The sequence below is a fragment of the Accipiter gentilis genome, chromosome 5 (assembly GCF_929443795.1).
Source record: "Accipiter gentilis chromosome 5, bAccGen1.1, whole genome shotgun sequence".
In the NCBI taxonomy this organism is placed as follows: domain Eukaryota; kingdom Metazoa; phylum Chordata; class Aves; order Accipitriformes; family Accipitridae; genus Astur; species Astur gentilis.
In genome coordinates this window covers 18499936-18526180 of record NC_064884.1, presented here as the reverse complement: position 1 = coordinate 18526180, position 26245 = coordinate 18499936, and the positions used below count along the sequence as shown (strand labels likewise).

The window sequence follows — 26245 nt, the reverse complement described above, 5'->3', positions numbered from 1 at the left end:
AAGCCGTCCGCACATATGCTGTGCATAAGCACCTATCTTGTCCCCAGGACTTCTCAAAGCAAAGCACATACTTAGACATTTAGAGGCTCAGATGTGGCTGATGTCTGTACCCCTGTGCTGCCTCCATCCCTGCACAGTACAGGCTGCAGTAGTGTGCAGGCCTCTGTGCAAGCATTCTTCGTAAAGTAACTGCAACATGACAGGATCCTTAATGGCTATTAACACAGCATTACAAAGCAGAATCACATCATCTTACAACTACCTCCCCCATCTGCCAGATACGGCTTTCTACTAACTTGGAATATCACATTTGGCATGAACTATGAGTAAATACTGCTCTTTGCAGGATTTTTAAAGCTAGCTCAGTACAAAGGTCTGTTACCTAGAGCGTATGCATATTGACCCACGTTTTTCTCACTTCATCTGTGCATCTTCTTACACATAATGATGGCATAGGGTGCTAGCCTCAGGGAGGGGGAAAACCCCATCCTTTTTTAAAATTATCCGCTTCATTAGGAATTGTCTTTTGGTATTTAAAGTGTGTTTTGATGAAGAGGGATGGTTTCTCCTTTAGTATTTGTATTTGCCATGTTAGTGATGACAACTTCTCACAGACCAGTGGAGCAAGGAGCTTTGTTGAGCGGCAGCAAAAAACAACTACCAACTTTGTACCTTTCATTCCCTCTGCAAGTTCCCACCCTCAGAATTCTCAGAAAACACACTTTTGCCTCTCTACAGATTTTTTTTCTTAAGACTACACCTGCACTTCTCCTTCTTGGGACCTGCAGCTGGATGAAGAAGAGTTTAGCTCCAGCCAGCTTGTGCAGCAGAACTGGAGTCTGCCCCAACAAGTGGGACACCCCCACACGTGAAACAGTTTTGGTTTTCATCTCTAAATCAGTTTCTTTTTTCCCTGCTCTAAACTCTTTGCAAATCCTCTCCTTTTACCTTACATTCCTTCTCATCTGCTTGCCTGTTGCCTAAATATTTTTTTTGTTTGCTTATGTTTTATCTACATCAGTATTTATTTTTCATAAAAGTACCCTTCCCCCCACATTCCATTTCAAAATTTCTCCTCCGCTCGTTATCAGGCCTCATCGCCTCTAACACCTTGTTCCTGACCCTTGCCCCAGCTCAGCTGTCTTCTCCTTTCCCATTCCTCACTTTCCTTCTCCACTTGCTCCCTTTTGCCCCCCATTTCCCCTTGACTGCCCAGGTCACCCTCTCCTCCCCCAAATGGGGCACACAGCAGGCACACAGCAGGGCTGGCCTCCTTCCCCCTCAACCAGACGTCTTCACATGAGCACGAAATACATACAGCAGCAGAGGGGCCTTATACATGTGTATCAAAAGCTTGATGCACATAAATAAAAGCAAGTTGGTGACTAATTTATTTTCTCAGTATCTATTAAACACAGACTAAACTGCCCTGGACATATTTAGGCTGGAAATTAGAAGAAGGTTTACAACCACGAGAAGAAAGACAGCCTCTCAGTAGGAGTAGTGAGGGCAAGAAACCTAAATGGTTTCAAGATGGAACTAGATAAGTGTTTGAAAGACATCATATGATGTGGTTGCCTTCAACAGCAGGGGACAGGACTTGATGACTTAGGAAGTTCCTTTCAGTCTTAATTCTTATCTTCCTGTGTGGGCCAAATGTCACCCACAGCAATCTGCGGACAAGCCCTATAGAGACGAGGCACCGGAAAGGCAGCCCCAGGCCTCTGCCGGCTGCAGTCGCCTTCCCAGTATCTACCATGTAGTCGCTTTGCCAACTGGGGTGAAAAGGGAATCAGTAAGACTTGAGTACCATCATGAAGCGCTCTGAAGTATGTTTAAAAAGGATGACAAAGTGCCCAGGCTGCTCAGATGTGAACGTAATGCGCTGCAATGCCCTCTCTGCTTTTCCTCCACACAGAAGAGGGTAGCAGCTAGGATCTTTTTTCCCATTTCTGAAAAGCTGCCTGCCTTTGGTTGGGGAAACTCAGGCTCTGCAGCAGTCAAGGTATATTTGCTCTACATATAAGGTCTCAGAGGAATTGACACACTGAACAATAAAGTAGAATTAAGCTAAAAAGCAAAATTCAACATCATCTGCTGGTTCAATTACATGCTGCTTACTTGTACAACAGGTGCAGAATTAGTGCTCACAGTCGACAGCCTGGGCACAAGCTCACAATTAACTGCAACTATGCCAGAAAAGCTTGAGGAGGTACCTCCTCTCAGCTGAGCTGTCCCTGCCAGCAGTCCCCACCGCGAGCTCAAAATGTTGGCTTAAATCTTCATCAGAATGTTGATTTTCGCATCTTCGGCAGAAGAAATACAAGCTGATACACTTTGCCTTGCAATGGAGATGGGCTACCAGTGCTCACAGCAGCTCAGCTGAAGGGAGGTAACTTGTTAAGCTGTTTTGGCTTACCTGCCCAAAATTGCTGCAGGTGTTAGCAGCTGGGGATGACATGGCCAGCAGTGATGCTTGGAGGGCAGGTTGACATCTGTGAGTCTTCTAAGACCTCCATAACACAACCCGCAAAGCCCTGTCAGACCAGCTTTGCCTGTCATTTATTATTTGCTCCTTTGCCTGCAGCTCCTTTTGAAGCTTTAAAAGCTTTTGGTTTTGATAGTAAAAGGATATTTGTGCCTTGCCTGTGGAAACGTCAGGCCCTGTATTGTTCAGTCCACAATAAAATACGTGTTTCAGTTTGATTTATTACTCTCAGTTTACTTTGCCTTAAGTTGGCAGCATTTCCTGGTTTGGATTTTGCTGATGGCCTTTCAGTTCCTTTTCCTGTGTTAGGGCAGCCAGTTTTATGTTTGTTATTCCAACTCCAGGACTATATTCAAAACGACTAGGAGTTGTAGTGTTTGAAATCTGATTATTTACAGCAATGCCTCTACTTGTGAAGGCATTTCCAGTAGAAATTGTCTGAAAGGGGACACATGGACTCAATTGAAGACATGTTTTTAAAGTTACTTGTCAGAGGAATGAATCCTTCTGGCCACTTTGGAGCTTTTAAGGGTTTGCTTTTTTATGGTCAAATTATATTTAGCCAACCTCCCCCAAAAAACGCAATTCTGAGCAGGTTTCAAAACGCAAGTCTTCCATGTGAGCTGCCAGCAGGACAGCCAGGCCAAGGCCTCCCTCCCCAGGGTGGGAGGGCTGGTCAGGCAGACCTGTCACCCACACCACCCAGATCTGTCACCCACACCACCCAGTGCCCTCTCCTGCCAGCTGAGCTGCATAAACAGGTCGATGAGCTCCCCATGGCCACGCCTGGCAGATGTTAGAGGCAAACCTCACCAGCCCACATTCACTTCTCCCCTGCTGATGTCTCTCAAAGTGTCTATCAGGTGTTTGCAAGCCTCCCCACAGCCCCCACAGCACTAGGCTGGATGGGTGAGAGTGTGTCCCACTTCCCAGGCAAAATGTTTTGCCCTGTGCAGTCCAGTTTCCTACCTGCAATGCAGGAATAAAGACGCTGGGCTGCATGCAAGTGCCTTGAGATCTGCAGCCTGTCACTGATGTGTCCAAAAGAGATAAAGCACCCTGAAATTCCACCTCAAGGCTCTCAAGTCTGTCGCTGTATTACCAGTACCTTGATAAATACAAAAGCCTAGATAAAATCTAATGAAACACAGCCAACAAGGTCCTCAGAAGAAACTAAGAAAATAGAACAGCTGGCTGGATATAAGCTCAATAAAAAAGAGGCATATGCAAAGTTTCCAGGCCAGCACAGGAAGATTTTCCTACCAAGACAATATGCAGGATTACACCTTTCTGAAAATGTGACCTAAAGTTCATTGAAGGAAGATTATTTGTTGTTTGTCTTTATGGGCTTTCAATTGTTTGTTAAAGCTGTGTCTTCAAAGTACTTCCCTCTAACTCCTGCTAGAGTCAGTGGGAATCAACAAGGCTGGAGGTAGGGCCCCTGTAGTGGAAACCAAATTTTGAAAGAGATTTTCATTAAAATAATCTTCATGCTGGCTGGCAAATTCCTGAAGTCATGAGACACACAGCCAGGAAAAGGCATAAATCCTTGGACACATAGATAGAGTGGCCGAAATTCAAATGGATACCAGAGTTGTCAAAACACTCCCAGCAGACTCGGGACAGAGCCAAACCAGATCTCCAGCCTTTTTCACTCCCAGAGCGAGTGGATGGCGCAAGTCCTCACAATAAAAGTTCCCAACCTCCCAAACTCTCAGAGCGCTCATCTCCCAGCAAAAACAAACACCAGACCTACACAGAACAAGATTCCCTTCAAGTATGGTTATTCTTTAACAACTGCATCTTTCTTTCCTGAACCAGCACGCTTTTCAGTGGACCAAATAAAAAAGGAGAAGCATGGTAGCAGGTGTTCCTGCTTCGTTTTCCATCCCCTTTTCTTGGCTGGCAGATTATGAACTACATGTCTTAACATTTGCTTTTGCTTTCTCAGTGACACAATAAAGAGAAAAAGGATAAAAGTATTTGAGCGATTCCCAAATACATTTCATGTCCACTTAAAAATATGAGAACATATTGCTTCAAGTCACTGAAAGCTGTTTTAACCATGTTGGTGACAAAACCTGCCATATCTAGATTGGCTTTAGAGCAATAGGTCTAGCTGTTTTCCTGGGGTTCTTTGAGTATAAATTTGATCAACAGGCCATAGCAACTCCTTTGAGTTATTTTATATACCACGCACAGTAAATCACTCAGACCCAACATATCAATGATACAATTGACCATGATAGCTCCTCTGGAACACTTACAATTTATCACACCAATGGGGCTGTCACACACACTTGCAAAGCCTATGAGATAAACACCTGTGTTTTAAAAATCCTTTACTGCACAAGCTCGTGGCTATTTTGGAAATGCTGTAACTTTCTTTATCCTCATTAATTACCTTCCCATTAAGCATCTGCTTGACGAACTTCTAGCTGCACCATTCTGCCTGAGAAACAAAGATGGGATTACCTTTCCTTTTAACAGAGAATACTATATTTAGAGGGATAAGGAAGTGTTTTCCATTGTCAGGATTTATTATTTATTCTGTGATCACATCTTGGGGTCATGAACGAAAGACTTCCTTCACTTGCAGTTGAAATCCTATCCTGAAGCATTAAAATGCTGTTTTTTCACATTCCATGCTTACTGCTTAATTTGATTTCAAATGGTGTATGTTACTACGGTTCCACTGAAGTGAATGGAAAGAGTCCAATTTACACCATGTAAGAAGCTGGCTCCCTGCCACTGAAAAACAGGCAAAATTAAACTTCTCAGAAAAATGTTATCAACACACTCTAAGCCCTTGAAGATAACGTATCTAGTGACAAAACCGTAACTGTGTTATTAGGAACAGAGTGACACATTGTGTGAAATCCAGAAAACAGCATTTCAAAAAAGAACATGGGTCAACATTTTTGGTGTGTAAAATTTGATACAAGATTGTCTCCCAGATTTCCTTCAGGGAGTAGCTTAATAGGCACCGCTCGTGAGCGCTTGCAAATCCTGCCCTGCAAATTTCCACCGGCCCTACCTGTTATCTTTCCATATCAGGCCATTTCAATCTATCATCTTAAATGCAGATTTCAATGTCTAACTCTGGGTGCCCACTTTGAAGAAGCTAGATATAATCTCAAACTCCATGGTCTAAAGCTTGAAACAAACGACTGACAAATGTAAACATGCCATAAATACCACAGTCTATAATCTTGCTTTCCACTTTTATAAGGACTGAAGACAAAAAAAGACGACCCCACTATACTCAATACTAAATTGATATTCATTTATATTAGCATAGCAGGAAGCTGGAACTCCAGGTCAAGTTGTTGTCTGTCTTAAGTAAAAGCATCGCATCAGCAATTCTGTTTACTCAATCCAAGGCTGCTTTCATTTCTTGCTTGTTTTGCTATATATATCTATTGAGGGAACACTTTCTCAGCAGCTTTTAGTCACTTCTTAAATGCATTTTATGAGGAGACAAAGTCAAATCACTATTACTTAATTAACACAATTGTGAAGACTTCACTCCAGCTACACAATAGCTCTCCTAATCTTGCAGAAGGATGCATGACTTCATTATTGAGTATATTGTTTCCTATAAACATATAAACCCCCTACAATAACAATCCCATCAGCTGAAATGAAGTTATCTGAGAACAGAATTAAACTCTAAATGACCCTTTGCTCCACTCCATAGACCCCTATTAATAATTCTAATCTAATCAGTGTGGATAAATGTACTGTTGCAGCCTATGCCAGGCACTCTGCCAGGAGGTCCTACTGCAGTCCATCTGATTCATTCCAGCCCAGAGCTTCTCTGGAGAAGATGCATCTTGCACAGAGAGGCCACTGGCTGACTTCCTCTTTTGTTATCTTTTAGTGGCAAAGTCATGTCCTTGTAACTGATAGACACTTTTCTTTGTAAATAACCCTGGAGTGACTGATAGAGTTTTTGCCAGACAAAGCCTGTAAATAGCTAGGCATTATTCATGCCAGGCCTGAGAACACTGTGTCACAGCTGACAAATTTATGCTAGATATGAGCTCACCTCTTCCACAAATATATAATTTCCCAGCAAATTCATCACATGTTTTAATGGCCCCATACTGAATTTGTCAGCTGTCTGTCCCTGCACATTGTTTCCTTTGGATTCCTGTCAAGGATTGTTTGTTAAAATCATCTCCTCCTTCCATCCTTCAGCTGCTAGCCCCAGGAAAGATCAATGATGACACATCTATTGATAATATTTTATATTCAACTATTCGGGCCATAAATCATTTTAACAATGCTGATATGTTTATTGAGTGTCTGCTGGCATTGCAATTATATAGAAAGTGATGTCACCCTAAATCTTGGCTTTGTTGGATTGCTTTTTTTTTTTTCCTTCCCACTCCCATCCCACTTCATAATTAAAATATGTCACTTTTTATTTTTGCGTTCCCACTTTAGAAGCAGTGAGAACTTTGCCATTTTAGAGAAGGTGTGGAGTCCCAGGGCCTCTGTTTGCCATTAAAACCAAATACGCAAAAGCATTTCCCAGCAGTATGTGAAGACACTGCTTCAAGTCTGCACAGATCCCTGCTGGAAAGCAGGATGGAAGGAGGGAATGGGAGAAGGACACCACTTCTGCTCTCTACCCTGACTTGGCAAATGGAGCAGAGGACCCTTCTCCAAGCCCTGCACAGCTGGCTCTGTCACCAAAGTCAAAGGGGCACCTCGCATGGGAGAGAGGGTACTGAAACTCAGCAGTGATCAATCCTGCAAGAAGACTTGGACAGGTTGAAAATCTTGCCCCAAGCCCTGTCCTGCACGCATACTCAGCAAGATCTTCTCCATTTCATGCAAACCGCTCCACCTGCAGATCTTTATTTCAGATGATTACCGGGAATAATCTGGAAGACTAAAAAAGTCGCTGTTACCCCTGGTTTTGCAGTTTCCCTCCTTGCACAGCTGCAGCTCCAAGGACTCCCAACTGTTGCCCTCACTGCACAGAGGGAGCTGACTCTACGGTTCAGTTTCAAACATTATTTTGCCTTTTAATTCATGACCACATTGTTATGCAGTTACAACATTTCTGAAAAAAGATCTAGGGCTTTGCAATTTGTTTAAGACTGTTTTCCTCCTTACTGAGCTTCTGTTATGTGTACCCAAGGAGAAGAAAGAGAAAGCAAGCAAGACAGTGTTGGCCAGCAGGAAAGTCACATTTGTTCCTTGAATGCAAAATGTCATCATTCATTAGAGAAGAGTCAAAAGTAGAGTTACTCCCAAAAGCAGACAGCAGGCAAGATTTACACTATTTCATCAAGCTGCTAATTTTAGTGGCTGCCTTTTTTCTTTCTTTTTTTTTTTTTTTTTTTTTTTTAAAATCCTGTAAACATATAGGAGGAATGATCTTGGTATGTGTGAAAGATTTTTATAAATACATAAACATGAAGGTGAAAAAAGCCTAAAGCGGTTTTCATTGGGATGCATATTTTCCCTTATGTATCAAGATACATAGAGCTGATTTTGTCATTACCAATGATGGGACACACCTCTTAAAATATGTTTCAAATATGCAGCCAACTACTTCTGAGGTGTCTCACTAATTTGAAACTTTTATGATCTGCCTTCACAAGCCTATGAAACTGGACAAGAACTTTGATGAGAATTTCAGGCTGTATAGAAATATATTGAGAATAACAGTTTTTCATGTGGTATACTGGCACATCAACATGTAGATTTAACCTTTCTCACGGTTTTCCAGAATGTGGTGCTTCTAAGGCCAGATTCAAATTTCATTTATCCCAGTATAATTTCACTGTGTCAAAAGATATTACTTTACATCTACAAAGACTGAAGCAAGAACACAGCCTGGTCCTTGATTTCAGCTAGTAATGGGCCCAGAAAAGAAAAGCAGGTCTGCCAAAAGGGGAAATATTTAGAGCTGTAGTGAAATCTGGATTGTGATCTGGCTTCTGGGTTTGCGAGGTATGCAGATACACTTACTATTTGGATTTCAGAACATATCTGAAAGTCTTAGGAGAACAAGTACCACAGACAAGCAAAAATTCATGGTGGATAATTGCACTTTTGCTTTTGCAAGTTGCCTTGTTCACCCTGTAAATGTTTGAATGTATCTTGGCTGAGTCTCAATTTTTTTAACAAAACCCCCAGACCAGACTGCTTTCATATGCTCTCTGGCTTTTAGCAAACATTTTATGGTTTCATAACTCTAAAAGGTATTTTCCTGTTTCCAGTGCTTCCATTTTCCTTAGCACTGAAGGCTGAGCTACCTTGTATCCTCTTCATCTTTATCTTAATGGAAATTCTGGTAAGGAAGAGGGAAGTCAAGTCAAGCCTTTTCCATTGGGAATGCAGAAAAAACACACTACTTACAGGGGGCTTAGCCTAAATTTGACTGAAGTAAAAAAGAAACTCTCTGACTTTTCTGGCCTCCAAACCACTGTACATTCCATTATAATGACCTCAGACATAAATCGTCCCTAAGTTATGCCTGTCAGATAACCCGCTAGATATCTACTTAACCCCATTTGCGTTCAACAGCCTAATTTATGTACACACTCTTCAGTACCTTGTGTATATAGATGACAAAACTTGATACATAAAATTATAATGATCGTGGTTTTCACTCTAGACTGCATCTCCCGCTGTTGTATACAAGCAGAGGCCAAACATTCCTATCTAAGTTAGGCTCTCAGATCTGATTGAGTTGCTAGGCACTGTGAAGATATGGTGAGAACCAGACAGATCAGGGGTTCGAAATGCCTCAGAAAAAGGTCACTGCCTAACTTTGGGCAGTTAACTGCAGCGCCCACTTCAGAAGCCTAAATCATCTTAAACTGCCTTCACGATCAATGAAGAATCACATCTTTTTCTCCGACAGTGATTTATTCTAGTGGACACTCCCTTTCTATTCCCATTATAGAGGCACCTGTGATTTAGGCACACCTTGTAACTGCAAAAAGTGAGATGGCATGAGTCTACACATATGCAATTGTCAAATGTAATTTATTGGGATATTGATGCCTAAATATGTGTAAGGATTTGACACACCTGTTGCTTCATCTGGTCTCCATTAGAAATGTAGCCCTAAATATGTTCAAATCTGTTTGTACGCAGGGTCTTGTTCTGCTGAGAAAGAGGGTGCTTCTTTTCCAAAGGGTCTTTAAAAAAAAAAAAAAAAAAGAATCACATGGATGCTAAAGTTTTGTTCTAACTCACTTCTAGGTACTGCCTTGGCTCCATTCTCACTTACAAAGATGATAATCAGGAGCCGGTATACTTGTGCCCATTTAAAATCTGGCCAAGATCAGGAACAGGCCCAGTACAAATATCTAACAAAATAAATTGAAAAGCATAAAGAAAAATGTTAACAATCATGATACATCCTTGCAAGTATATTTGATACATTATTTGGCTGTCTTTATTACCAGGGGAACACAAATGTCTTGCTCACCACAGATCCCAGAATATTTCAAGCATGAATGGGGTACTGTGTTTGTTTTTTATATTTTTGGGCAGTATCCTGTGTGTAGTCATAGCATACCCAATTCTCAAAAAGACTGAGAAATTTAATTTCTCCAGCAATTGTTTATATCCATTTTAGCTTATTCTGCTAAACTTTTCTGCACCAATTGGGGTTTAGATATTGCTAATGCTTCTGCACTTTAAAACATAGCAGTGATTGGGAGGAGGGGATTAATTCCCACATTCACTTAGCAATAAACTTAAGCATATGCACTTGTATGATACTTTTGCCAATTCCTTTATTTTATATACAAAATGTCATTATGTTCCAAAGTATTATCATTTCCTTTTTTCCCAGACAATGACTGTCTGTAACATGCTGTTTTGGAAGGGCTCCCTCCCAGATTCTGGATATTCCTTCACTTACAGAGCTCTTTCTCACCACAAAAACAAAGAAGAAAAAAAAAAAAAGGCAGAGTGTTGGAAATCCAGGCATATAAGATCCAAGGGCATTGGTCACCTATTAGCTTTAGCTTAATTACTGATCTTCACTTGTACATTTCCACAGGAACAACACTTTTGAGGAACTGGCTATCTTTACACACTGGGTTATCTTATGGATCTCAAACAACTGCTTATGAATGGACTTTTCCAACAGGACGCAAGCTGTGTTTGATTTAACTCAATGTATATTTATGTGACAGAATCTAACCAAGTTGGACTTTGTGCCATAACCATAATGTTTGCACAGTTACACCTGGGGAGAAAAGCCCTCCCGCTAGAGTACTGACAGGATGCCAGTGGCAAGGAAGTTTACATAATAAAATCATGGTTTAAAGGATTTATACATCTGTCAGTAGAACAGTGAAGACATTCCTCATTTACAAGCATGGTACACAGCTTCAGCTGTGAGTAAAAGATTAAGGATAATGCCAAATAAAAGGCCCTGTAGACAGATAACAACAGGTTTTATTCCATGCCCCACTCCCTCCTCCAGCAAGGATCCTGAAGGGCACTCTGCTGGGAACCTGTCTTCTACATGGCCTTCCGGATGTAGACAATGAGTGTGCTCTTGTCATTCAGCATGGCCAGATGTGAGCTAGTTCACACAGAAACAGCAACTGCAGAGCAGTGTTTACTATGGTGCTGGGCCTGTAAGCACCCCAAAACACTCCTTAGTGCAGTCAGTGGCTTCAATACAGACTTTGGCATTCTCCTTCCCCCCTTCACTCTCTCCCTCCCTTGATGGCCAAGATTCACAGCCCTGGGGAGCAAGAGAAAGGCAACGGAGCCACAGGAAGGCACAACTTATCTCTACCTTGGCACCACCATCAAGGAGGCTTGATTTTCGAAAAAGCATAGAGCAAGAACAGCCCACACTGACTCCAGTGCCTGAACACAGACCCAGAGCAATGCTGAAGGCTCCTGGTTTTGAAACTCTTGGATAGAGCCAATGCCCCTTCCTTCATCAAGCTGCTGCTATCAGACCCCTAAGGCCAGTGCAGGCGTTGGCGCACAGAGTGTCAGGAATACGCTGGTGTTCTTCTCGCCCAGCTGCCAAAGAGAGTGCCAGACACAAAGCTACTTGGAGGGGCAGAGGATGGAGAGCAAGAGATACAGACAGAGAGAAGTCAAGGAAAGGTGTCGTGGTTTAACCCCAGCCAGCAACTAAACACCACGCAGCTGTTCACTCACTCCCCGCCACCCAGTGGGGTGGGGGAGAAAATCGGGAAAAGAAGCAAAACTCCTGGGTTGAGATAAGAATGGTTTAATAGAACAGAAAAGAAGAAACTAATAATGATAATGATAACACTAATAAAATGACAACAGCAATAATGAAAGGATCGGAATGTACAAATGATGCGCAGGGCAATAGCTCACCACCCGCCGACCGACACCCAGCCAGTCCCCGAGCAGCGATTCCCCGCCCCCACTTCCCAGTTCCTATACTAGACGGGACGTCCCATGGTATGGAATACACCGTTGGCCAGTTTGGGTCAGCTGCCCTGGCTCTGTCCTGTGCCAACTTCTTGTGCCCCTCCAGCTTTCTCGCTGGCTGGGCATGAGAAGCTGAAAAATCCTTGACTATAGTCTAAACACTACTGAGCAACAACTGAAAACATCAGTGTTATCTACATTCTTCACATACTGAACTCAAAACATAGCACTGTACCAGCTACTAGGAAGACAATTAACTCTATCCCAGCTGAAACCAGGACAAAAGGTTATTCAGTTTTCTTACCTAAAGAAAGTGTGAGGCAATAAAAGAGGGATGTAAGAAAGCACTGTGACTCACTTGACTGGCCAAGCTCTTCTGAATCACCATCTTGGGGAGGTGAAAACTAGCACTGTAGGAGCTCAGGGAAAACCCACCTTGCAACACAGCTCACTTTTTAAATGGTAAAGTAAAAGTGTCTGCTGCTTCCAAACGCCGGTAGCCAAAGGAGGATGAGGATGTGAGAGAGACTCCAGGAACCTGGAGTAACAGAGCACAGCGATGACGAGGGGGAGAGTGCTGAAATTACACTGCAGACTTTCTTTCTTTAATGGATCCCTTCCTCACTCACCCCAAGCAAGGCAGCTGGCACGTGGTATCAGGGAGTGCAGATGGATCAGCAATGTCAGACGTGCAGCTGTGCATATTTAACACACAGGGATCTTGTTATCTCTTTGGCTAGCCAGCAGCAGGCTGATTTTGGAGGCGATTGCTCACAGTTGTAGAGAGAAAAATAGAGAGTAGTTCACAGTCATTAATCTTACACAAGAGGCTGTGCAGTGTTAGAGCCAGAACTGCTACTCTCCTGCATCTGTCCCTCCCACTAGCCCTAAATCACTGCTTCTCAACTCCTCTCCATTACCAGGAAGAAAATTGTCTGGATTGGAATTAAGATACCACAACAGCACAAGCAGCCCTGCTGCGTGAAAATGGCTGCTACAAATTTTTACTGTTTTCAGGTCTCTAACAAGCCTTTGGTCTTACCCTTGACCAGCCAGTGGGGAAAAAGGAGAAAAATTGAGAGTTTTGATGCTGGTCATTGCAATTTTCAGGTTGTGAATCAATTTCAGGCTCACAATAAGGCCCTTTTCTGTGGAGCTCTTTTCCAGTACAACCTGTTTGGCACCAGAGGCAGAGGTATGCTGCACATACAATCATTCACCCCTCACTAAGCAAAGTCATAAGGTTTTAGGTCTTCATTTAGCAAAGCCCCTAAAACACACATCTGATTTGATGCATGGGAAACTGTCCTACTTCTAGTTCATTTTAAAGTTCAGCCCATCTTTATAAAGCTTTGCTGAACCACAGCCTAAGTGCTTGTGCAAGCTTGAGCCTGGGATCACACTCCAGTTTTTCCTTTCCCCTTATGTTGGAGGCAAAACGGGATATATCTCAAAATAAGCAACTAGCAGCAATGTTCTCAAGGAGGGGATACTCAACAAAGAGGCTGAAGTCTTTCTGTGTGTGTAATCCACAGGGTAAGATCTGCAGAGATCTTTATAGGAATAACAGCCAGTGGAAATAAACTCATGAATAGTAAGTTCTGCCTCCCAATATCAAATAGCAAAATCAACTTTCTTGCCGTAAGTTCAGCTAATTTCCAGCCAATCAAGCTGGTATGCTTTGGGAAGTGTGTTTTAGAAGACACAGCTTCTACATGACCTGCTTTCTGAGAAGACCATGTTTGTCTGAATGGTAACAAGCCACATCAGGGTTGCAGTAAACACCTCCACATGCTCAGATGGCACATTTTAAAATAAAGATTGCTGAATTGTAAGATATTTAAATAAACTGTGTTAAGTGAAAGAGGTTTTCTTTTCCTAACATGCAACTGGATATAGAAAAAAACATCTCTACCAGGGAACAGCAGCAGGGACGGAGAGACAAGCAGGTATTGTAAAATGATCACAGTCCTGGAAACATTCAGGATGTTCTCCAGTATCACTGAAAAGTAGAAACCAGCCATAATTGGAGGAACCACCTGCCCCACAATTGAGGTGGGGGAGAAATCAAGAACTTTGCAGCTAGAAATGAGATGCTTTCAGTGAAAACAGACCACTTTGAAGAAAAAGAGCAATTTAGAAATTAAAAATATGTGTAATAGTAAGTAATGCTTGGGACCACTTGCAGCTATTTGAACCTTCTCAGTTTTTTAACTGCAAACTTGTTCTATTACAGGCAATGTAAAAGCAAAAGCCTAATCTCCAAGCAAGCGCTTACAATCCTAACTCTAAAATAAAAATCATTACATGGAGAATTGCAGCAAGAGACTTCATGCCTGTGAAGAGAGGAGGCCTTAAGCCATGTTCATCCATGGAACAACAGAACTTTTGTGATTTCCCTCAACTGCCTGCAAAAAATTGGCCTGCCAGGAAAAGCTGGCCTCATTGAAAAGGATGTGATTAAATAACTCAGACTGTAATGAAGGAGATTATGTTTCACTAGAAGGGAGCAAAGTCTCTGAAAGACTCCTCATCAGCCTATACTGCACAATGAAAAAGAGGTCAGATTCAAGTGGTACATTAGTCAAATAATACCATCTGAACATTTACTTTCAGCTCACTCTTTTTGATGCAAGGCCATGGCCAATAATTACTAATGGATAAGAGAGGTTTATTTGATGGGGACCTGACATTCATTACAGCAGACCCTGGCAGGGTTAATTGTTCAGAAGGGTAGTAAGTGAAAGAGTTCCACTAAAAATAATGCCATGCTATTGGTCAGTATCATTTCATAATTTGGTCATTTAGGGAGCCTTTTGGGTCACTGATTGGAACAGCAGCAGCCAAAACCACCAAATATGCCTGCTGTGACAGATGCCCGAGTTACTGTTGTGCACAAGCACTACAGGTGCTTGGGAAGAAACAAACCTTACAGCCTATAAATATTTTAGCCATGGCAGATGAATAATAAATTGGTGAGAACAACACAGTGACATGAACTCATGTGAAACTATACCACACACTGTGAACAATATGGCCAACTGCATTAAAGCAGGACATTTTAAAAAACTTCCTTAAGAGCTGGTCATCAGTCTTCTTGATCCTGTTTCACAGCTACCTAATCTCTGGCCTAGATACAGACAATGAAACCAGTAAAATCAGAAATGCTGGCTCTCTGCATGAAGTAAAACTAGAAGAATCTGTTTCCATACTATTGTTCATCAGCTGCTAAACTTGCAGGGAGTGAATATGGCAGCCCTGTGCACCAGAGTTCATACAGGTAAAGGAATAACAGTGATGGAAGATGTATACCGGCAAGAGTAACAACATTCAAATATGAAGCAGAAAATAAAAAGTCACTATCATACACATCTTTTCGATTTCTTCCAAAGAAATAAGCTCACAAATGTTAATTTTTACTAAAAATCAACCAAATTTTTCAATGCCCAAGAACTTTCACCCTCAGACTTGGAGCATGCAGATAACATGAAACTTACACCTGAACCAACCTAATCTATTTTTATGTCATGAAACCAAATTACTACTAAGGAAGCCCTGGCAAAAAAAAAAAAAAAAATCATTCCTGATTTTCCTGTTAAAGAAAGGAATTTCAGAGCCCCAGGACCAGGGTAAAATAGATCTGAAATCCGTATCGGTCTTCTCATCTCGACGTCTTTCAAAACCAGACCTGAACGTCCATATTCTTACAATAGCCACCGATAATGCCATTAGAAATAAGGAACATGCTGACTCTGAAATGATAATGAGAATTAACCACACACTCTGGGTAAAAAATAATCTTCCTCCCCAATTGGAAAAAAAAATCCATTCTGCCAAATTCATCACCAATCAATTTTTTGCTGTGCCAAAAAGCATGCTGAAATTAGTCAGAGCCTTTCCACTGCCTCTGCCTGGATTTGTATCAAGCTTGTCCTCACCAAAACCAAATTCACAGAAATGAGCCACAGGTAGATGACAGAGATGTCAAGCAGAGGAACATAATTATAGGGACTTTTCAGAAATCAATAGTTAGGCCAAATGCCTTTTTCCCCCGGTTCTCAGATTATAACTCACTGATTTACATTAGAATATTATTTAATTAGATCAGCACCAAATGACTCATTGTATTTTGCCATTTTAATGATTCTTTATACTTCTCCAGTTTGATGGGTTAATCATTGCCTATCACAGTTTATGGCCTCTATCTTCTTTATTGTGTTTTGCCTCCCATCAGCTATCCAAGGTGATGTGAACTTTGTGCTATTGACTTTTCTCACTCCTCTGGGGAGGTTGTCATGGAGAATTAAGCTATTGACAAATCAACAGCCAACACTCTGAACTCCTTCCTGCACATCATCATTAGGAATGTGGGAACCAGCCAACTTTCGGGTTGTGCAGAACCAAGATGTTCCACCACATAAAAAATCCCGAAAACCTATGTATCAGAGTTTGCTCTCATTTAAAGCTCCACAAATCTGGAGTAAAAGAAGGATTTCATCCTGTAGTTTAACAAAATCTTTTTAGAAAAAAGTTCAGGCAGCAGAATTAAATGAATGAATTTTGGACTTCCTCCGATAATTTTAATCTTCTCAATAGACATAGTTTTTGTTTCCAGAAGCTGCTGTCTTCATTAGGTGTAACTAAGCAAATGAACTAGGCAGAGATAATTAATACTCTGCTAACTGCAAGAACTGATGAATAACAATTATTTTTCAAACACACTTAATAAATGTAAATTTGCTCCTTTTTTCTTATTATTATTCCAAAGTGTGGGAACTACTCTTATCATCTAGATAATTAGTCCATCAGAAATATCTAACCTGTGAGTCAGTACCGTGTCACTCCTTAATACAGAACCTCCTATTATTACATAAAAGATACAAATTGATATAAAAGACTTCTACATGACCAGAAGGTAAAAAACAATGACTTATTTACTTCAATGTGATAAGCTGAAATGGAGATTTATTCTGGTTCGTATTTCAAAGGCTGCCCTCCTCTCATTGTTGGCCTGATTTGCTAACAACTTTCATGGATATGGAATTCAATTGCAGGTTCAGTTTTAGTTTGTTGCATTGTGGATTTGTCCAGGGGCAAATGTTATTCCCAAGCACGCCTCTGCTCAACTGAAAATAGATCTCTTAATGTACCATTAAATATACCTCCTCGTGCTCTCCCTTGAATGTTTTCTCAAATTTTAATGAAAATGTAATTTCAGAAATGTTTTCTTCCCAAAGCTGTTCCACTGCTAAGTAGTAAAAATAAGTCCAGCTTCTTGTTGTTGCTGTGCTTGTTGTCAGAGCAGATGATGAGCCAGGGAACTTGCACTATATGTTCTATTTCCATTCCCCAATGGAGAGATTTAGATAAGGTCCTCCAACCAGGAGACAGTGCCAGAAAATGTTGTGGGAGCTGGAGGGAGAGCTGGACAATCTAGAAAAGCAAAGGAAAAAGCTCCAAATTCAAAACTGAAGCTTTTCAGATCCAAGTCAAGTCCCTGTTTTTTCAATGGCATAATCTACTGCTTAACTTCAGGCTTGCATTATGAAAGTATTCAGTTCTCTATTCGATTCTGTGTAATGCTGGTTATGCCAGAACTCACCCTTTTTCATGATTTAAGGTAGCTGCAATCTTGCACGGTCTCTTGTTTCATGTCAACTGATAAATCAGTCAAATGACCAGATCACTTTTTTTTTAATGAACCAAATTTACTTTTTGACAGCTGTGCTCCATCCCCTCCTCCTCTTTTGTAGATTGCAAATACACTTAAATTATTACTGTTACAATAATGCAAATCCAGTAGGAGTGAGAGCCCTGAGACCTTGCATCAGCAAACTCTATTAATTAAGCTATATGGTGCCATGTAGTGAAAGCTTAAAGCTTGTCATGATTGTGATCTCTACAAAAAGAATACGACTTTTAGAGTATGTTTGACTTTAGACACTAAAAATTAGCTGTCTAAAAATAAGGCAAGTCGAGCTGGTAATCTGCACTCCCAGAACAGTCTATGCAGACAGCAAATGTCCTTCCACAGAAAAACTTATGTGTCTAGGATAAGAGGATGACCCACCAGGTCTGGTATATCTCCAAGGGGATTATTGTTATTATTACTATTATTGGTTTGGGGTTGTTTTTTTTAACTAAGTAGTTCCTCCAGAAGTGTCGCTACACCGAGTGGTCAGCACTATCTGGGAAGTCAGCGTCAGGCACAGAAGCAATCCAGGTACAAGTGCATAGGCAGTATAAACTTGGTGATACCAACCTGTAATTTTCCTTTTTTCAAAAAAGAAAATAGAGTCTTTTTTTAATAAGCAGCTCTCCAACTTCCCCTAGTCTTGCTCTCTCTCCGGTTTGTATTTATTTCTTTCCCAATTCCCTTTCTATATCCCTCCACCTTCTTCCCTCCTCTACTCACCTTATCCATTCTTCCTTTGCCAATAATTATCTCCTGCGAAAATATCACCTCTGAATTTATTTTGTCAAATCTGAAACAATCCAGATGCTCTGAAAAATGTTTGAAGAAGTTCTTACATTACTAAAGTAAATTAATAAACAAAGAGTCTGAGTAGAAAAAGAAAATAAAACTAATAAGCTGCATGACAAACATTGCCCTTACCCCTCTGAGTACATACCTTTGCCCAGACTGATCTATAAGAAGACCCATGGAATTACCAGGGGAACGTTTTCATGGGACTTTCTGTACCAGTCCCTCACTCTGCCTCCATTTCTGCTTTATCATACTCTCAAGTTTCCAAGGCAGTGCCTATGTGCTTCTCAGCTTGCCCAAAACTGACAGCAAAACTGAATTTATGGAAGGCCTTTCAGAGAAAAGATTGCTGAAATCCCCATGAGAAAGTCTGATATTTTGACATTGGCTTTTCTCCTGAACCAGGGTGAAAAAAACAGAGTATCTTCTTGGAGAAAACTCAGATTTTATTATGTGAATGGGAGTCTCAAGACTCTCTGTGGAAATACATCTGCAAAGAGAGACCCTCCACAGAAGCCAAGGGAGTGCAATGCAGGAAGAAGAAACATGAATAACCAAAAGCAACAACTGCCGGGAAGTCAAAACAACCAACAACCCCTTTTGACTCCGAAATCTCTCAGGATGTGCAAGGGTTCAAGAAGAGCCACAAGCTAGCGCTAATCTGTCCTGAAAAGAAATGTATCACTGGACATATACAAAATTAAAATAAAATCAGTTTTCCTTCAGATTCTTCACTGAAACTTTTAAAACAGAAAACACTGTTTTCTGATACATCAGCCCACTAGATAAAGAAATATCACATTTCACAAAATCCCACAATGTGAAGTCACATCTCTAGTTTATGTACAATTTATAAACAGCATCCCCAAATCAGGTATCCCTGAGGGGCATGCTGCTGTACAGATCTATGCAGGATCCAGGGGAAGGGGAATGGAAAGACTCTCCCATCCACTTTGGATGACAAGTTGTGGAAGTTTCCAAGTTTATTAAAAGCTCTCCTTCAAAGGAACATGTGAGCCCTATCTCACATCCAAGTGACAGGCTCCGACTGACTTCTCTGGGAGTTGGTCAGCCCCAGATTTGTGCTTATTTAAATGAACGTACACACAAAGAAAGTATTCAACTGTTTTCTTTCATGTATGAAATATGAAATAATATGCAGTAAAAGACCACCATTACCAAACAGATTCATCTGTCCCTTTCACTTACTAGTCAGTGAAAATCTAAAGCCTTCATCTTTACCCCTTTGACCTACCCTGTGGGTTTGCCTTTGTCTTACTATTTGGAAAAGAAGGGACCCCTGATTAAGAAGTATGTTGCGACATCAGTCAACAGAGAGCCAAGGGTCTCATTTCCTCCTGCGTTAATATCTCACCAGTGTTAATTGCAGTTATGGGTGAATAGGCAATATTGGAGAACAGAGGATGTGAGTGCTTTTGCCATTACTGATTACCTCATATCACACATTCAAAACGAATTTGCTTGTCCCTGCAGTCCTTGGGTCAGAGAAAAAAAGACTAGGGGGAAAAAAGCCTGTTGTTACTGACAGCTGCTCTTCAAAGGTCAAGGATTACAATAGTTGGAGCACTGTGGGTCATGGCTGATGTGAACTGCACAGAGAAACTCTTCTTGCTCTCCCTGCAGCTTAGCTGTAACAAATGTTATCTGTCCCTCTCTCTTTATAAGCTTCAAATTCACATAAAAATTTTAAAAAAAGGAAAAATAAAGCAAATAAAAATCTTTTACAATGTAATCTCTTCCCTGCACACACCTCTTCCAATCAGGCAGCTATGAAAGCTGTCCTCCTGGCAAGATAAACTATCATTTTTTAACAAGGGAGATGGATGCCTTCATACATTTTTAAGCTTGGGACAGGATATATTTTGTGGTTTATTTATAATGACATCAATTACACTTGCTCCTCGGTAATAATTCACTCCTTTATAATTATTTATGAGGTGATTTTTACTTTTTTGAAAGTTTTATGTTTATTGATGTGTTTGGTTAACGAACACTTAAATGACATGGTCAGTTGCTTTGCAGGATGCTGGAGAACAGCAAAATCAATACGTTCTGCACCTGAGAACAATCTTCTTAGTTTTGTAGTAATGATTCCATGAGCAAGGTCCCAGGAGCCTGAGAGATAATTGCAATTCCACATAGTCAACCGTCTGCTCAGATCTATATAATCACTGTCTTTAGCTGCTTCATTTTGTTTGGTTTTGTTGCGTGTGATCTTTGCCATTAACATCTCTTTCTCTGTGATCTCAGCTGACTGGTTTTTGCCTCCAAACCCCTCTTTTAGCTTTCATTTTAGGGCCTCACCTCTGTTGAATTCAGATCCCTGCACCGAGTAGAGATAGCGGTTAGTTAAGTAGCTGCTTTCTGCCACTCAATTTATCTTTGCTGATTGCTACCTTTGGAGAATGAAAGTTCATAGCGCTCTGGATAAACATTAAAAAAAAGACATAATAAGGCTTAGCATCCCCAGCTGAAGATAATTGATCTCCTCAGTTGCTTTAATATGCAGAATACAGAACACAGACAAGTGTTAATGGAATAATATATTCTATGGCCCCTCTGTGCTGGGAGGCCAACAGCACTCTGCACGGTGAGAGATGGTAAGCAGGGTTAGCTCCTCCAGTAGAGAAGCTGGCAAAGAAATTTGTCTTCAGGTTGCAAGGCCTTTATAGATGCAAAGGAGAATATGTGATGGTAATTCAATCTCCAAAGTGGCTTGTGCTCCAGCTGTGGCACGAAGTGTTTTCTGGAAGAACAGGATCAATGGTGTAGGGCCTTTTTAAAGTGGTAATTGTAGCTTTAGCATATTTGTGAAATGCCTTGCCCAGCAAATGCACTGAGGTAATTAATCAGGTATATTTGTAAATTAGGTTTGAATGCAGAGCACATAAACCAAGACAGAGCTTATAAGTGTAAACCAGTCAGGAAAGCATAACAGACTTAATCCGTGATCTCTTACAGTGTGGTCCTGGACCACTTGTGGTCTACAAGGCCACCTTCAATACTCTGCAGCAGGTCTATAAAGACATATCAGACAATGAAATGTACCCTGTTTTCACGTAAATGAGACTGTGTGTCATTCCGCAAGATCTTTGAGGATCCAACACTGATCTAAAGTGGTTGGGAATCACCGTCTTCCTGGATCACCACAAACACGAGAAAAATAAAAAAAAAAACAGTGCCACAACTTTCAGAATGAGGTTTCCTCTCCATGACATTCAGGTATGGTTTGTTCATCAGTTCATGCAGACAGTCGTGCCACACTGCTAGCATCAAGTAGTTTTGAAACGCAACCTGATCCAGTCTATTACCATCCACATCAGCTAAAGGATTGCTTCCAATATCCCAGCTACAGTAAGCACCCTGTTGTGGGGTGTCCAGCAGAGCTTTCAAGAGCAGATGCTTTCAGAGCAAAGAGAATGTCTGAGAACAGAAAGGATTGGTAGAAAGGATAACTAATGATCAGACTATTTCAATTTGGAGCTCCAGCAGAGACACCTGAAAGAGGGTAGATTTTAATATACTGGGCACCTGAGAGCTGAAAACTGGATGTCTCAGCTGGACACCTAAACTATCAGGTATTCTCAGCAGTCACTTTAGAAAACACAGCTCTGAGTCCTTCAGTTAACACAAAACAGGCCAAACATCTTCCAAATAGTCCAGTGAAACCCTCCAAACATACTATTTGGAAAGTTATTACCTGGTAGCTGACAAAACCAATTCTCCCCCTTCGTTTACAAAAATGAAAATTGGCATCATTCTTCTGAGTTTCAAAATAGACCAGTAGTAATGTTAACATGAATAAATCAACTGGGAAGATGTTTGTAAATCTTGATCAGCCAAAGAGATATAGTTACCTGCTATAAAGGAAGATAGCTGACTTTTCTACTTCCATTAACTGTTGCCAAATCTCATAAATGTAAACAGAGAATAAATCCTTTCAGTCACTGAATATGAATATTCTCCTGGGAAAATCCAGCTGGCATCCAACTTGATTTATGTGCTTTAAAAAAAGCATTTGTTTTATAAGCCTAGGGTGAACCTTAAAATATAAGTTCATGTGTAAAAAATATGGCTCAGGACCTATTTCAGCAAAAAAATTACATCCTCTTCTCAGCTGCCAACCATTCCCAATGATGAGAGCAAAGGCACGTGAACTCAGGGTCATGGCATCTGCTTGGAGGAATCTGTTAAACTTGGGTATTGAAGCAATGACCTCTAGCATCACAGCCCCTTTCCAGACAGCTACTATGGCTCCTAATCTTTGCACTGAAACTAGAAGTCTGGAGCATCAATATTGATTGGATCTGAGCCTATTGTGACTCTTTCACAGCCAGAAAAAAAGAATCTAAAGCCTTCCCGCACAACCCCATCTTCGCTGCTTCTCATCTGCATCACTTCAAGTGAAATGCCACTATCCCCAGCCCATACTTCATAGATGTTCCTAACATCCATCTTCTAACCCTACTCTAACATGTACTACCTTACCCAAATATTCCACACCTGTCCTTAATGAGTAAACTTCAATTCTTAATAAACATTAGCATTACTGGCAAATTTAGGCCAATTATGAAATACACTGCTCTCCTAGCCATAGGGTATTTCCTAAGTGTGAGAGGAAAAATATATCTTACAGCCACTCATTATTCTTCAGTGTCTTTCTGCAATTTAGATGCCCTAACCAAATCACTAAAGAAATGCACATCTTTTTTTCATAGCAAGGCCATATTATTAAGCAAAACGTGATTACAAAGTTAGAAACAGGCCTGTTCTTTGGCTGGGGAGGCTGGAGATCTGCAAGCTCTGGGTGGTGGAAGGGAGTGAGGTCATGCTAAGATTTGAAGGAAACAGTGGATATTAAACTGATTATTTCTCTGTGTTTTGTGTCTATGCCTGATTACCTACTCCCAAACTTGAAGATTTTTCTGTATACATGCATACAAACACACATGAAATACACACTTGTTCACTATATATGAACGTCCCGTGCCATTTTATTTTCAGTCTTGACCAAATTGAGAGAACATTGCCAAGCGTGTTCTCAGGTCTACTCTGTAGAGGCCTGAACTAAAATTACGACTGAAAAGCAAATGCTGTGACCTTTAAAGGAATTGAGGAGAAGCTATTTCCAGTACATTACTAAATGCTATATTTTAAAGGTTCTAACCTTATTTGCTACAAGTGTATAATATCAGGAAAACCTTGTGAGTGAAGGTTCTGCATTCATCACATAGCCCAAGTCACTTACAGAAGAGATGGGGAAAGTTATTACTTTCCCCCTTGCAGACATTAAAGTTCAACCCCCATTCCTGTAGTGTTTTGCAGCATTAAGTAAGGTTCAGGGATCACCTTAAGAATTACAGTCTTCTCAACTTAACAAAAATACAGTTTCCTGCAAGCAGCCATAGATGCATCATCAGACAGGGAGAGCAATTTATGAGATATGCATGTCCTACGGGACTCAAACAAGCTAAGGGGAACCAGGTACTATTATCTGATATTGCCATAGCATAAACTTTATTGAACAGAATAATCTTTTATGAGAATTACAATAGAAATTTATTTACAAGATACAGTTTAAAAGTTAAAGGTAGGACAACAAAAGACATGTCATAAACTCTTGAGAGGCCACCCTTAAGCCTGGAGTTTAGTTGCACCAAGTAACAAGAGGTGTGTGATGGTGTGTTTGTGTAGTGCTTCATTAAACATCTGACAGTCAACAGAGACTTTGTGTTTTGATGTTTAGAAAATCATAAAGTGAAATGTTAACTTCGCTTTATTTATTATTATTACTGATTGATTTATATTGTACCTTTCGCATGTATAACGGTACTCTACACCAAATAAATCAGGGAGCATAAAGCCTTCATCACAGCAAAAAAAAAGAATGAAAGCAGGCAGAAACAGAAATGTCAATAAAATGCAAAAGTGGTTAGTAAACAAGTGTGGGCTTTATCTGATTTTTATAAATTTGTCTGGAATTAGCTGTGTGGGATACTGTGGTGTCAAGTATTTCACCAGGTAAGTTCCTAATAAGAAAATACAACATATCAGGTAACAGACAATAGAAGAGGTGGAAAATGTAAATGCTACAAACCAGAGATACTACGCAGCTTGCACTACAGAATATGAATTGAGTCAGGAAACAACACTAAGAAAATATACAAGATCTGAAATTCTTTAAAAAGCAATGTAACATTTATAATCAAGGAATATCCAATACAAAGACAATCTGCTACCATTCAGTTCTCATCCCTGCTATCCGAGTCCCTGGCCCCATAAACTATAATATGGGTTTAGCCATGAGCTTACAATTAAGCACATAATTTATAGAATCACTGCTACATATTACACGTGAAAATGAGAAAAAGTTGAAGAAAAGCTCCAAAAATACTGCACAAATTATTCTTTTCTGCATTTCATCAAAAAATACCTCCATTCGTTTCAGTATAACAGGATTGTGCCCTTAAAGAGCTTAAAGAGTTACAGGCCCTGGATGTGCTTTAAAGCAGTACAGGAAATCACAGGCACAGATATGGTACTTGACCTTTAGTGGTGCAATGAAACCACTAAAATGTATGTTAGGCTGCAAAATGCTGAGATCTTCTACTGTGAAACAAAACAGATATTGATTTTTCCTATATACCTTTTACTACGACAGTAAGTCAAACATAGTTGGTGCCAGATGATTCTGGTTGGTTGAGGTATTATGCAACATGTTCAGTAAAAGTTAGTATTTTGCAGCTTGGTTTTCTGAATTAAATTGACCAAAACTGTGGGTTAAATGAATGTGCCAGCAATGTCTCCCTATACCTTAGATGAAGTGAAGTTCTGTAGAAACCTACGCGTGGTCCCCGACACTGCCAGGTTCTATAGGCGAGAGGATGAAATTTTGCTGCATGAATGCAAGATGTTTGGAGAACATGGTTGGATTTCTGAGTTAACCATTAGGCACGAAACCAAACAAAGACTTCCAAAGATCCCAATGTAATGGAGGAGTCCATGCCTTATCAAAAAATAATTGCAAATTTCACCTCACGTGAGTCTAGAACAACTTGAGTATTTGACCATTAATAGTTTTTAAAGTTATTTAAATTAGCTAACCCTGAAATGGAAGTACAGCAACATATTTTTGACTCTTAAAGAACAAACGCTTCTCAAAAAGCCTTTATAAGCTAAGTAACACCTAACAGTAACAAATTCTAATGAGAAAGAATTTCATACATCAAATATATTTCTACATTTCTGCAACTCAGAACACAGTGTTGATTTTTACAGATACATGAGCAAGGATGGATTAATCTTTGTGAGTTTGGATATGAGTCTGCAAAGCTGCTTCTCCCACCCCACCACAGGTCCAAGAGGCTGAAGGCACACAGTACTCTCTCGTATAACCTTCACTCTCTCCTGCTATATGATTCTACTTTAAATACAAAGATCTCTTGACTTTACTACTGGTTGCTGTGGAAATGCTTGTGAGATCACAGGTCTCAATGAAAACAGGAGGAGCTGTCAGATTAAAAGTGGTTTTCAATCTATCCACAGAGCTCTATATGTTTTAAATTTGTGACTAAAATCCACAGACAACAGGTCTCCTCTTCTTAGTGACCTTTCATAGGTCACTATATCGTCTAAGGTTACCTATGGACTCTGTGCAGAAGTCCAGGGCCAGGAATTGTTTGCTATGCACATGTTTTAGTACTAGTAAGAGAGGTGATGTGTTCTACAAAGGCATAGTGATCCAACCCCAAACCAAGCTATTCACACTGCCTACTTCGAGTACCTAAGCACCAGGCAGAGGGAAGGTCCTTAACTGAGATACTCCAGGCTCTTTTGTA

General features: G+C 40.6%; 1 protein-coding gene across 1 annotated transcript in view; it reads left to right on the top strand.

Annotated features, from left to right (window-relative positions):
* ETAA1 (ETAA1 activator of ATR kinase) overlaps positions 1–26245 on the top strand; it is a 92516-nt gene that overhangs the window by 64312 nt on the left and 1959 nt on the right. The gene's annotated exons all lie outside the window — the stretch shown is intronic.